Consider the following 14130-nt stretch of genomic DNA (forward strand, 5'->3'; position numbering starts at 1 on the left):
ACATCGTTACGCGTTCTCATGAAAGACTGGTGACGAAGAAATCAAATAATCAGGAGATTTGGCACTCTCTCGCCAACACGTGCGGAGTTTTAGTGACCCTCGCGATGCGTTGCAACGAGATTACAGCTTACGACTACCACGGCAACTCTTCCACCTGTCGTCCTAGCATTCTTGGCTGAAAATCACATGGTACACGCGACCTCGTAAGAGAGCCAAGCTTGACATAATATGGCCCGGTTAAATAACGATACACATTATATATTCCGTCAAAGTCAATTTCAAATTAAATTCATTCAGATTAAAGAAGCTTCCTTGTATTGTAGAAAATTCGCACGCACTTTCTCATCAACTCAACAGTAGAAACTGTTGAATGATTTTACAAAGTAGGTATATCAACAAAACATATTAATATAATTATAAATAATTACTTATGATATGATTGAATTAAGAAATATCTCTCACTATTTCGTTCCTATTAAAAAAAAGTTTCTCGTCTCTGACAAAGAAGTGGAGTACGCTATACTCATTACCAAAGGTTTCGTATAATAAACTGAGCAAGCTGCAGGTTTCCGGGGACGCTTGGCGTGTCATAACGATTACTCCCCGAGTGATTGGTGGACAGGAGGGGTGAAAGTGTGCTTATGCATAGCGTGCTCGCGGCTGGTTGCTAGTGTTAGGAACATCGGACCGATGTTGAAGACTTGCCAGGCGGTCGGACGCAAATTTCCTAAGTGCACGTTTCTTTAGAGATTCCGGGCTCTCGCGTGACTCGTTAAAAGCCCGCGCGCGGGATCCGCGTGACCATCCCCGGCGGGAACCACGCCGGAGAAGGAAAAGTTTTGCGCATCGTGATATTAATGCCGAAACTTCATCGGCACGCCCCGAGGAGACCGGCACGTTATACGCCAAAACGCGAGAAGCCGAAAGCCGCGGGAAGTAGCAGCGTCCGCTCGCTTCAGACAGCGTTTTTCAGCAGGAACACGCGGCGACGTAGCGCGATTATCGCACGTGTCGGTTTCATTATGTCGGCGTTGATTCAACGGCGTTTTCGCGTTCATTTAGTTTTCATGGCACTATTAAATTCTAGCGAGATATTAAGTTGATTTCGTCGCCGCGCGCTCTCGGTACCAAGGCTGTTCTATAAATGAGATTGAAATATTTGTCGCGGTTGGAGCGCACTTCTCGGCGATATTAAAATAAATTTAGAGTAGGTCTCCCACATCTGTTGTGACAGCTTCCCGATCGACGGTGACTATTGTTTACGGTAACATTAAATTTGATCTCTTTCGGCGCGACTTGAGAGAGTAGTAGCGTCCCAATTCGGTCGGACGCGTCGTTTAACTCGCCGTGCCTTACGAGACGTTGGCTGGCACTTGCGCTGACGTGCTCCACAATATTAGCAAGCCCATCAATCTGGAGCGCATCTAGTGCTCTTCGAGAACCAGGTTTCGCAAAGTCCTCGTTTTAAACTTTCCGGCCAGTGGAACTCGCGGAAAATACACAAAGCACACAACGATACACAGATACTAAACGAATAGTGGACAAGCAACAGAGAGTGACGTTTTATGTCAGACACCATATTATTTACTTATTTATTTATTGAACGGATTTTTTTAACAAAATAGTTATTCATTAAATAGATTTTTTAATAAGATATTTTCATTTTATTTTATTAAATCGACATTTTTGTCGTCAGGGATTATCGACGAGAGTATCGATTTTCGTAGATAAGAATACAAACTTCGTTTCGGGACTGAAATTTCTGCCTATCGCGAAGCAATCAAGGTCGTGAAGGCTTTTCTACCGAGCAGCACAGAAACGTGACGGGGTGACAAGTGCGCGAAATCGCACCGACGTTCCTTGACTGGTAGGCAAATTGCTTCGAGTTTTAACAGTAAGAAAGGGAACGACTATAACAGACGCGTCGGTCTTGGCGGATCGCGCCGATCGGCTATTCTCGGCCGATGGTATAAATAAGCGATCGCGCGCGCACGCGTTACGTAAGCGTTAAACAAACCCTTGCCAATTATTATAAACAATTCGCCACTCCGCGGACGATTGGCATAAACTCGACGATCGTCAGGCGCGGCGCGGCGCGGCCGCGTCGCGCACGAGCCTGAAATTGGTATTGCAATAAAAAGGAAGCCGAGACGACGCGCGCCGGCCAAATTGCCAAGTCGCTTCCACGAAATTAGAATTCGCCGGAGGCGAGAGATCACGTCGACAGGAAGAGCGGGCCCAATAAATTTCCGGCGTTAACAAGGATCGCCTTATAGTCGTCGCATTCATCTCAATCCATTCAGCCTCGAGTGATCCCGCGGCGAAAGCATCATTTATTAAAAGCGATGGCTTCCCCGAACGATCAACATGTGTTATAATATACTCATCTCGCTCGTGATCAATATCCTTTAATTTAAATTTAAGAGTGTATAAATTATTTAAAAATGACGGCTATGTAAGTAATGAACTAGATAAACATCTGTTTTTCTCGTGATCTCAACTCTCAAGGCTTAAGTGATTAAAACAAGATTATACTATGTAAACTAACGATTACTGAATAATTGCATAATTTTTCATATTACAATCTACAATTTTATTTAGAACGCAAATGCAATTTTTACAGAACGTTGGCAACATGACTGGTGGTAAGTGAAGTAGGTGGTATATTACGCAACGGCGCGAGTTGGCTTTACTTGTTCGCCTTTCTGAAAAATTCGCACACTTTTATACGGTTGTACTCGATTTAAACATACAGCTGTCAGAGAGAGGAAGAGAAAGAGGAACGTCACTTTAAACGACAGGCAGCGATTTGGTCACGCGAAGCAAAAATGCCATGCTAAACGCGAATGAGGTCGTGATTACGCATAACTAACGGGGCGCTCTTTTAATAAACATAATATTACAAGCTAATGCTATGCAAATTATTGATCGAATAATATTGGCGAAATATCCTAGATATCAAAGATCAATAGTAAACATTAAAACAATCAGATTAACAATCTATCAGCTTTTGACGCATTCTGACAGGTCTGACATAATTACAGGACTGATACTCCACAATTTGTTTGTTTACACGCATTATTTATCATACAATCAATGCGATTATGTACAATCAAGAGTGTTAGCTAAAATTATCGATTAATCGAATAGTACGCTGCACACGAGGTTCCGTTACGTTAGTGACGCTGTTAGTCCGCAAGCGCACGCAAGTGCACGCAAATCAGTACACCTGTGAGTACACACGCAAAGGGGTTGAAACGTGAGGGTGGCGGGTGTAGAGGCTGGCGGTTAGCGTGGTTAACACGCGGTCTCGCGTGGATGGTTAGTGGAAGAGCGAGTTCCTACTAAATGTGTGTGTGTATGCGATGCAGCTCTCGGCAGCGGAGGAGGATCACGTCCGACCAGGCGTTTCTTTCTTCACTGCCGCACACTCGGCGCGTCGGAGGGTCGCGCCGTTTTCCTCGCGTGCGCGCGTATCGGGGCAACCCCCTCGGGGAATACCCGCGATCCACCCTTTCGGTGCACTCACGATGGCGTTCGCGTCGCCCTCTCGCTACCCCCGTATCCGATCCTCGTCCTGTACGTCCCTCTCGTCGCAAACTGGAGGAACTTCCCTCCGCGGGCGCTCACCCCCTTTTCTCTCTCGGCGGAAAGAAAAAAGTTCTCCGACTTCCGACCAGCGATCAGGAAGAAAGAAAGAAAGAGAGAGAGAGAGAGAGAGAGAAAGAGAGGATGCAGGCCTTTACCTAAGTATTTCGGGCGACCGTTCGGTTCGGGGATTGGACCTTAGACTGGGCAACTGCCGCTAAAAGTGTGGACTAGTATACGCCGGTGGTGTACACGGTGGCGCCGATCTGGCGATGGGATCCGGCGGTAAGCCGCTCGACATTTATGGCACAACCCCCGCCAGCAAGACGCGATTGGTTGAACGGGGCTGTCGTGGGCAGGAAGAGACGAGGAAAAGACGAGGGAAGAGAGCAGAATGTGCGCGCCGCAGCTTCCACCGACTGGTCCTCGCCTCGCGGATCCGCGGATCCGCTCGCAGGCCCGCTTGCGGCCGAGACTGCGCACTCTCCACCCCATGGGATTTACGATTTTATGCGTGCTCGCGCAACCACCTCGCACCAACCCCCGTGTAACCCGGGAATCGAGAACGCGTCCATGGATTCCCAGAGCGCGCAGAAACCCGCCGGCATTATGTAATGTCAATGCATGTAAATCGTGCCACGCGCCTCCTCGCGCGCGATCGTCACTCGAGGAAGCAGCCTCTCGAGTGGATTTATGGGGCTCCCATCTGCGAAATTTTAGTCGCGTTCCGTTACGTTTTTGCACACGTATCTTGCGGAGGGTCTTTCTGAAAATTAAATAACGAGAAGGGTGCAAGAGGAGAGAAAGCAGCTTTCCATTGCGTCAGTGTACAGATCCGTATGCTGGCGACGACTGATTACTTAAATAGTTGTTGTAACAAATCTCAATTGACAGCGGAATCCTTTTTTCTTCCTTTGATTCACTTCGAGCGACTTACGTTCCATCAGTTCTGCACCCGTATTTCATTCGCGATGCGAATCAATGCTGGAAGCATTATTTCTGTTCCGCCAAGCAATGACTCAGTCTAATGAGGGAAGGAGCAGAGTTGCAGCACCGTAATGCAGATGTGCCGTTACCGTGCACGTGCTCCATTTATTATTATGCGTAGCAGCAAATGAACAAAAGCGGGACGTCGCTTAATTTCCGGAGTGGGCGCACTGCCTGCAAATCAAATAATCTAACGCTCTCTAAATTTATTTCGTTTTCTTCTCTTTCACGTTCAGCTACAATGCGACCGCCGATATTCCCACGTTATAGCCGGAAAGCTATGAAAAGTCAAAAAGTCAGCGCCGTCGATTTACGAAAGTGAATCACGCGGCAACGATTCTCATTTTGATTACAGCGACACTTTCTCGCGCTGCACCGTAACCGCCTGCAACTCACGCTGATTCTAAATATATGCGGTCATATGTCTCCCCTTTTTTATAAATATATACACGTGATTCAACGACGTTCTCGGATGCGATTCTAAAGAAGGCGTTCGGTTGCCCAATCTGGTTCCCGTGGCGCAGTTCACGTTTCCCCGTCAATGGGCGCCCTTGATATATTTTTGCTCACCTTGAACCTTCAAGTGTCGTGATTTAGTGGTCCCATAAGCTTTATTAAAAGATCGAAGAGTTTGCAATCGTTGATAATGCGCGATGGAAACGCGTTGACGCGTTTAATCGCTCGGTTTGCGGATGACAGGCGATTCTAACACTGAACGTCACGCGGTACCTGACGAATGACGAAACGCAATGTTAAGCCAAATTGACATTGGCAATATGTGGCGTGCGGGTCCTTGAGTGAAGGCCACCCCACGTGCCGCGAAATGTAGCATGATGTTTTCCGTCACATTGTGGATGTCAGTCGCAGAAAAGTACCTCGAAAGTGATTTTACACAAATATAATAATGACGACGCAGAGTAGTGACATCATGCATAAATCTAACGCTGGCTTTGCAAACGAAAAATACGTTATTTTTGAAGCACGTGATGCGTCGAAGATGATTTTTACCAAAAACAGACGCGAGAATTAATGATGAGAATTGAGACACAATCAACTGCATTCGTCAGAGATCGCGTCAATGCGATCACCGAGGATTTATTGAGCCGTCAAGTTGAGGAAGTGAGTAATTGATCCATACTTGATTCCACGCAAATATCTGTGTTTACGACGAAGCCAGTGACGTCAATTGATCTTTCAAATCTACGTCATTCAAAGAGAATACCTCGGTCAGACGTGTGCAAAAATTCTCAACAACGTGATCTGCACACGAAAGTCACCAGTTAGTAAGATGATCGATTTAGCCAAACATAAATTACATTTATATATGAACGCACGCACGTATCGACTTTGGCGTCATTACAAGATACGACGAGTGAAGAAAGCTGCTGGTTATTTTAGCCAACATAGATCAAATAAAAATATACACGTGATTTATCGCTAAAATTCATGCGGGCTTTAAAAGCAGTTGAAGCTAAAAGAAATACAATATAAAAATATTAAATGAACTATAATGAAGTATACGGCATTTTGGAAACGCAGTGACACGACATGCGGTCCTTCGAGGCGCGTTGCATCTGCAAAAGGCCTAACAGAGGCTGGCCCGGCGCAAATGTACTAACAAGGGCGGAAGAAAGGTGATCTTTTCGTTTTTGGCACTCCCTCAGTCATTCGCGGGCGGCCTCCTAGCACACATATACCGGGTGCGCTAAATGCAGCGCTATTTTCGTTGCCGCGTACGCGCCGGTTTGGTCGGTCCGGTGATATACAAGCGAGGAGGACCGTATTTATTTTCAATTCGGCCACGGCCAGACTGACGATACTGATCGGCACACAGGATGCACTGTTACGGTGACACATGTGCCGACTATGCGTCTCCGAGCCGTTTCGATGCACCCTGAGGTTAAGAGTCCGATCGATGTAAGCAGGTGGTCACTTCGTGGAAACATCATTGAGACGCGTAGATCGTCCAGCTTGAATAAAACGCTTAATTAGCATCAGAGACATAGGTACGGACAATTGAAACTGTTTTTACGTTCTTATGAAAGCGCGATTGCTTCGTCGTATTGCAAGACGATATTACAAGACGAACTCTTTTCAGTTTCGGAAAACACGATAATCGAAAAACTCGAGAGTTATGAATATCAATTAATTTTTGGGCAATCCTAGATTATATTATTATTTTTGATAAAGTGAGTGTGATGTGTAATATAATTTGATAAATGTGGAATCTTTTTTATTTTCTCGATAAATAGATCTGCTGTTATTTAGAGCGTTTAATATTCTGAAATCTTCTCCACGTGTAAATGCATGTCCACTGACACCTATCAGCGTTATAACTTACCGATTCCGACGCTTGACCTAATTTCTAGACGTTCGTTTCAGTTTTGCTTCAAATTTAGACGTCTACGTTGTCGCAGCATGCATATCCTGCCGCATTTTGCATAGATGGCCTAAAAAAGGTGCATTCATGAAATGTACGATTCCTGATGCAGAGAAATAGTATGATTTTTAGACACGTTATTATTTAGATTGAAGTCGACAATTTTTGCAGTACACTTTTTTATGATTTTTATACATCCCAAAATTATAAAAACTGTGGAATGCACATCGCGAATTTCGTAACGAATTCCAATCCGGGCAAAAGCGGCGCGCGAAAGGCAGTGAATGAGACTCGTAGTTAAAATTATAACTATGACGAATAACTACGGCTCGTGCCGCGGAATCGTTTCTGCAATAAAACAAACATCATACGTGCGTAACACGGTGATACGCGCCGGTTCCTAAATTTAAGTCCGTACTACTGCACGCGAAAATGCTGCCAGTCCAAGCGGAACTTCTGCGCATCTGCGCACCAGTGACCTACGTTTACTATTACCCATATAAGTATTGAAAAGATCATGAGAAAACAAATATAAATGTATGTAAATGAATAAATAAATATCAATACATTTTTCAAATATTTTACCAAAAGCTCTGACTATTCGGAAAACAGAACGAATAGAATCGGCACACCGCCATCGCGCCTTCGTCTTAATAGACAGAATAGAAGAGAATAAAAGAGCAGAAGGGATTTGCAAACGAGCGGAGGATTTCCCATTTTCGTTTGTTCCTCGGTCTCATCGGACACGTCGTCGTGCGGGATGTTGAAATGCGCGAAAATCAATATGAGGCGCGCGCGTCTTCGGGCGCCGTAAAGCCCGTCGGAGGACGCTGATCCCCGGCTAAATTGAAACTTATGAGTTTTCCAGTCCGGGGGCCCTCACGGCCGCCTCTTCTTGCACTCGCGTCCGCCATTCTTCTTCGCCGTTAAGGAGACCTCGTCTCCTTGGTAACTGATACGCCTTATTAGCTGCTCTCCTCACCTTATGAGCCTCACGAGGATCATGCGCCCACCGGTCTCCCTTGCGCAGTAACCCACCTCTCGTCTTGCGACTCCGTGCCCTTCTTCAGGAATGGACGTCCCTTCCACGTGAATCACCCTTATCCCCGCTGCCACGATATGAAGATGCCTGATGAAAGGTAGCCGCTGAAAAATTTACCGCTCTGTTGCTGTATAAAACCGGTTACTTGCTGACTCTTCAAGGATACCCGAGTTGGGTTTCATGAAGAAAGAGCAGCTCGACAAAGACGTCTCTTTGAGTACAGTAAGCAAAAAGTAATTTATAGTTCTCCGCTCTCTCTTCTGACTTAAGCAACTTATGCAACGTTTTGTTTGATCGTGCAGAATGCTAGCTCTTGAAATGCGTACTTCATCATTTCGGATTATGAATCCGTATGATGTTGCTGTTGCGATCAATTTGTCTCGATTTGCTCGTTGATGCACCCAGCGTGAGATTCACCGGCGCATATCCATCGAATCGGCCATTGAAAGATATTTAGGCGATTTGGGTGGGCTACCGACGAGCCGTCAGTTTCATTCATGAGAATTCCGTGGCCACCATACAGGCCATTCTGCGACACCGCCGGCTATCCATATACCCATAACCACATGGGACAACGACAATGCCACGCGGCCCGGCATAATGCACGGAAAATACAAATATTTTGGACAGGCGCGATTTCACGCGACAACGCCTCCCTTTACGCGCCACCCGATAGACGAGAAGCGCGAGGGTTCCTCTCTCAGTCATCTCGAAAACGTGTAAACGGCAGCTGAGAAAGCATGTATCTCCGAATTCGTTGCTTTGCTTGCGGATCATGCGACATTAACGCGGAATTACAAGACTCATTCACAGGAATATCTCTTTTTATACACTCGGTGTCATCATGTTTGCCTGGAGTTAAATTATAAGAGATAACTGTTTCATCTGAACTATGTAAAAAAGATTAAAAAGAATTCCTTAAAATATATCTATTATCTAAACTATTTATTACATGTTTTATATTCTGATTTAATACAAATTTTGAAAATGTTTTGTGACGTTTCTCTCTATTTTCTTTCATTTTTTAACATTTTTCTAGAGTGCTGTCACGCAATTCATATATCTCTCGCGAGGCAGAGATACTCCTGAATTACTAACCACGCGCTTCTAACCGAGTTCATTCCGCACGACACACACATAGACCATCCGCTTCTCTGCGTGATTTCTGGGCCACCTGGTGCACCCCATAAAACAGAATTTGTCAGCAGCTCCCTGTCGCCGTTGCTCTTTGCAAGAGTGACTTCGGAGGTAACGGAGATTTTTCGAAATTTCACGCCCATTACCATTGTCAATGGGCAGATGCCGCATAACAAAGGGCGCGAGTCTCTCGCACCTTTCCACGCATATTTCTGTCACCCTTAATACGGACGAAAGTGACTGTATCTTTTAAAGACGTTTAAGAATATGATAACTACCTATTATATGCTTCGTCAAAACGCTCTAAACCTTATGATATTTGTCATTGAAAGTTGGCTGCTTCATAGGTACATCTCCCATTTCAACCGTTTCTTCTAAAGTCGTTGAACTGGCGGATCTCTTTGTCCTCCAAGTTATAACTCATAGTTAATCTTCTTATTTGTTATGCAATAATACTGTATTAAATATAAACAGATCTATAAAAGAGATAATTTTTAAATAAAATAAATTTCGAAGGAAGAAAATATTTTCAAGGTATATAAATATTACAAAGACAATTGAAAGGATGAAAGACTTGAGCGTGATAACGATGATCAATTTTAAATGCTTTCCCTCGTGGCGTTCGAGGCTGTCATCGTATTCTTAAATGGCACGCACCGCCGTTTTTATCACGCGCTTGATTAAATCTCATCAATCTTTATTAGGCGACGAGGCTTCATATCGACAACGGTGATTTCACGATGACGTTAGCCGAGATAGAAACCCCCGTTGGAGCCATGAATACGTTTATGGTGGTGGAGGGTGAGCCCCCTGCCGACGCTCGAAAACTCGCTAAGACAATATCCGCTCTACCGTGCGCCCCCCGCTCTGATATACGTGTCTTCTGGGGATTATCTTGTCGACCGACGCCGCCTACAATTATTTGACGACTACATTATTCGATTTGCGGCGGTGTAATTGACGGCTGACTTGAACTGCGTTTGTTGGATTTGGCTTATTCACATTTTAATATCGAACGCATCGTTATTGCACGTCAGATAACATATTTAAACTGTTCGAATAGCACAGTCGTCCACTTTTGCATACAATAAATATGTATCTTTTATGTTATCGATTTTTCTGCTTTGATGACTTTAGTAATACTTCTGGAATTTTTTTAATAAGTGCTGCGTAGATAATCTGAGAAACATTAAGTGTCAGTTAGTGATTAAATGAGCGCGTGTGTTATTAATGAGGGTTCCATTTATTGAAACGCGCTACAAGACATTGCTTATAATGAACTTTACGATGGAGCAAGCGCGTAAAGCAGTCGTATAAAGATCCTCGTTACAGCAACTGTAACGATCGCATTTGTATCGCCATATTACGTCTTATCCCGCTTTATTGAATGTTCTTGTAAATAAGGTCTAAGTGTTGACGATATATCTAGTTTAATGGGCTTTCCTCCTTTTCACTTACCATCCATGACTTCCCGCGTTTCGTTTCCTCGTTCTTCCACATTATCTTGAACAGTTTCGTGCGTCGTCGCTAAATGAAAAACTAACGAGATGACACAGCACGTCCATTCTATTTGTTGGCGAAAATCATCTAGAAATGAATCATTATCACTACCTCTAAACATTTTCTATCTTAATGAAGATGAAAAATAGAAAAAAATAGTAGCTGATGAAGACGCCAACTTGTTAGGATTTCTTCTCGAAAGCTTCAAACGTTATTAAAATTTCGAACAAAGCTCTCCTTGGTTATCACTTGGAAAGCTCTAGCTTCTTTACCTGCGACATACTTACTTGTGTGTAGTATGTGCTGCACATACACATACATACGCGCAATCCATCGACCAAACCTCACGCAATGAAAGCTCCTCTGGTAGCCAATGAGAAATCAATCCTCGTGCTCTAAAGTGCCTTTGCTTTCGCCGGCAACCCGCCGGCCGGCCATCAGCCTTTCATATGTTAATGACGATCGTCAGACATCAGACCGCCGAGTCTAATATCGACTAACGTAATCCGGGCTTAAGGCTTACAAACTCCCCGTGTATATATGTATATGCCGCCCTTCTCTGCACCCTTCTCTCACTCTTTCTCTCTCTCTTGCTCCGAGGTTCACTCCCGTTCGTTCGGATGGCGGTGTAGCTCGGGTTTCGCCTATATGACAAGTATATTACGTCGTGCGTTTATATCAATTAGCCTCTGACGTTTCGGGGGTGTGCTCGCTCGTGAGGCCGATGCTAAAAGGGTGTCGGGCGATGGCGAAGAGAGTGCTCTCCGCTGAACACACCCTTGGGGGCGCATGCCCGCTTTCTCATTATCGAGGTGGAAAAGCCGCGAGCATTATCGCCTGATTTTTTTCGATCGATGTGTCACAGAGATTCGAGTTTAACATGATCAGAGATTGAAATATACGTTGACTTGGTTCACATAAATTTCTCTGCAAGCACGTTCGCTGCAACTTTGCTTCTTCTTCTGGATAGTATTTTTCTAGATTAATCTCAAATTAGTTTGCGATAGTTTGCAACGTTCTAGTATTATAGCGATTTTCATTAAATTTTTCAGAATTTTCTTGTTTGTGCTTCGTATCTCTTTATGATTAGATATTTATTAGGAAATTATAAGCATTAAATTGATAGTGTCATTGTCGATAGTCGTACTTAACGATACCTGGGTTCGACGCGAGAATTGAAGCTCTTCCGCTGCTCTTTAGCAGAATACGTTTTGTAAGACTCCCCGGCTCGGATCGATGGTGATCGACACGCATCGCTTGTCCCTCGGTGTGCATTGTGTCTATTACACCACCGAGAGACAAATTTCCTGAATGGGCGACGGCCATCGATCTCTCTTTCGAAAAGTAAAAAAGAGGGAGAGGGGAACCAGAAGGAGAGACGTGAAACGAGATCGGGAGAAGCGACGGAAACACGGGACACGCCTTGTCGGAACAGGGTCGCCTCTTTCTCTCGCGGGGCCCAGAAACGGGGTCCCCGACAAGAATCCACCCTCCCTGGTCTCCCTCTCTCCTCTCGTTCTGTCGTTCGTGCATCGTCGTTAAATGGATTTAAACGATCGCCTCGCCGACAATGCCGGCAACACGCAACCGAGCTTGGCCAATGCACACCAGCTGGCCGAAAATTTTGATTTATCATCGCCATGGCTCTCCTCCAGGACACGCGAGATCAAGAGTCTCGCCTTGAAGAATCCTAAGTACACAGCCTGCCGCTCCTGTCAACAGAAAGCGCACTCGTAATTGATCCGCCGCGTTTCGTGAATTTGCCGCTTTGAGGAAGAAAACGCCGCGATGCCTAACCAGACTGCTATTGATCTTCGCAGAAAAATACGGCGGAAATTGAATTGACGTCATCCGGCGTTAATCGAAAGGTTGCCTCTGAGTTTGCTTCGAGATGTATAAGTCAAGCCGCAGAGTATATTTCTGTCCACGAGCGTTACTGCTCTTTAGTTTCAAGAAGTTCAAAAGCAATAATCTTCTATTCCGTCACCGGTCAGATTTCCTTCTTTCTCTTTCTTTTCTCATAATCAAAAGCCATTCCTCGCAATAATGTTTTCACAAAATAAAATTCGAACCTTCGGATGTCCGACGGTAGCCCCACGTCGACCCTCGTGGTCATAAGGGCACGAAAATTCGCGGTGCTTGGTGAATTTAATTTTATGTGCGTCCTCCGGCGACGGAAAAAAAAGGATATATCCGAGGACGCATTGGGGGTGATACCAATAAGGGCTGATACGACCGGAAACGCTCCGGACTGGAGGAGGAGAGCCTGGACTCGGCTCTCCGACACGAGTGCACTTTTACAAATGAAAACGTAAAGCCGTCCGCTGCTGATTTGCTGCTCGGCCGAGCGGGTGATTCGCCCCGTCGTCCTCGACGGTTTTGCGTCGACGGGAAAGATTAAGGTCGCATCGTATACGCGAAGTCGCGGCGTACCGCGAGTGAATCCGCGTTTTAAAAGTATGCCTTTAAAATTGGCGGCGATCGGGGTTGCATCCGCTAGAGGCACCCTTCCGTCGTCAGCATTTGGAAAACTATCAGGCACAAGTGGAATGTGTCAAAAGTACATTCATGAGGCGAATCTTTTCAATATTACTTTATTACAGTAGTACGCGTTTCTGAAATATTTATAAATCTTTTTTTATTTTTATATTATTGACAGAAACAATGAAGCACGTGAATCTAGATCGATAAACGTGATTAGATAGTGTGAAAAAGTTTTTGAGTAATTATGAATATGTTGTCTTCTCAGTTTATCACAGTCATTGATGTTATTGTTGCGGCTACTTTGCGAAAAATGGAGATAACGATGATCACTGGCCATCGATAACCGTGTCATTGAACGCGCGTCAACGTTGGAATTCGTTGCGTTTAAAGGTCATTTCCTTCGGGATCGACGCTTTTCAGTCATCCCTAAACTGGTGAACAATGCCGCGGGTCGCACCGATCGTAACAATGGAAACATCCGGCCAATTGTCGCGCCCACTAACGGTGGACCGCGGCCTACGCGTATAATTGTGGTCATGTTAGCCCCCTATTTGGGCGTGCGGCCGTGCTACCGTCATACTCGCTCTTTTTCCCTTCGTCAAGGGATGTCGAATTTTACCTGGCTACCGCGGAAAAGTCAAAGCGACACGAGAAAAGCGCCGATAAAAATGTCTCTCCGCCAGACATTTCGTCTGGAGAGTTATAGAGAGAACGGAAGTAACTTGTATACTACACGCCACACGTGTTCATCCCTATAGAAATTTCAAACTTTTACGGGATGTTAAAGTGCATTGTCTCGTTAAGTATTGCACAGAAAGTCACTATTCAAATTACACGTGATTAATGAAAAGTTTTACAAAATATAATTCCGTTAATTATAATTAATATAATTCATTCGTACCGAGAGAAGGTTTTGTCGGATTTTAAATCACACAAATTTTACAACACAAATTTTATATATTAATTTCTCCATAATGTTTCTCCGCGCGGACAATACGATAAATCCTTTCCC

At 44.7% G+C, this 14130-nt stretch overlaps 1 protein-coding gene across 6 annotated transcripts in view; it reads right to left on the minus strand.

Moving 5' to 3' along the window:
* LOC105281721 overlaps window positions 1–3861 on the minus strand; it is a 19023-nt gene extending 15162 nt beyond the window's left edge. For 2 of the 6 annotated variants that reach the window (XR_003406654.1, XM_026970355.1), the window contains exon 1: window positions 3747–3861. The gene's annotated coding sequence lies outside the window, so the exon portion shown is untranslated. Of the gene's footprint in view, window positions 1–1741; window positions 1849–3345; window positions 3371–3529; window positions 3693–3746 lie in introns of those variants that run through there. The other 4 variants (XM_020032343.2, XM_026970357.1, XM_026970358.1 and 1 more) reach the window with 4 other exon arrangements.
* Window positions 3862–14130: the final 10269 nt, after the last annotated feature.

Source organism: Ooceraea biroi, chromosome 6 (assembly GCF_003672135.1).
Source record: "Ooceraea biroi isolate clonal line C1 chromosome 6, Obir_v5.4, whole genome shotgun sequence".
NCBI classification, from domain to species: domain Eukaryota; kingdom Metazoa; phylum Arthropoda; class Insecta; order Hymenoptera; family Formicidae; genus Ooceraea; species Ooceraea biroi.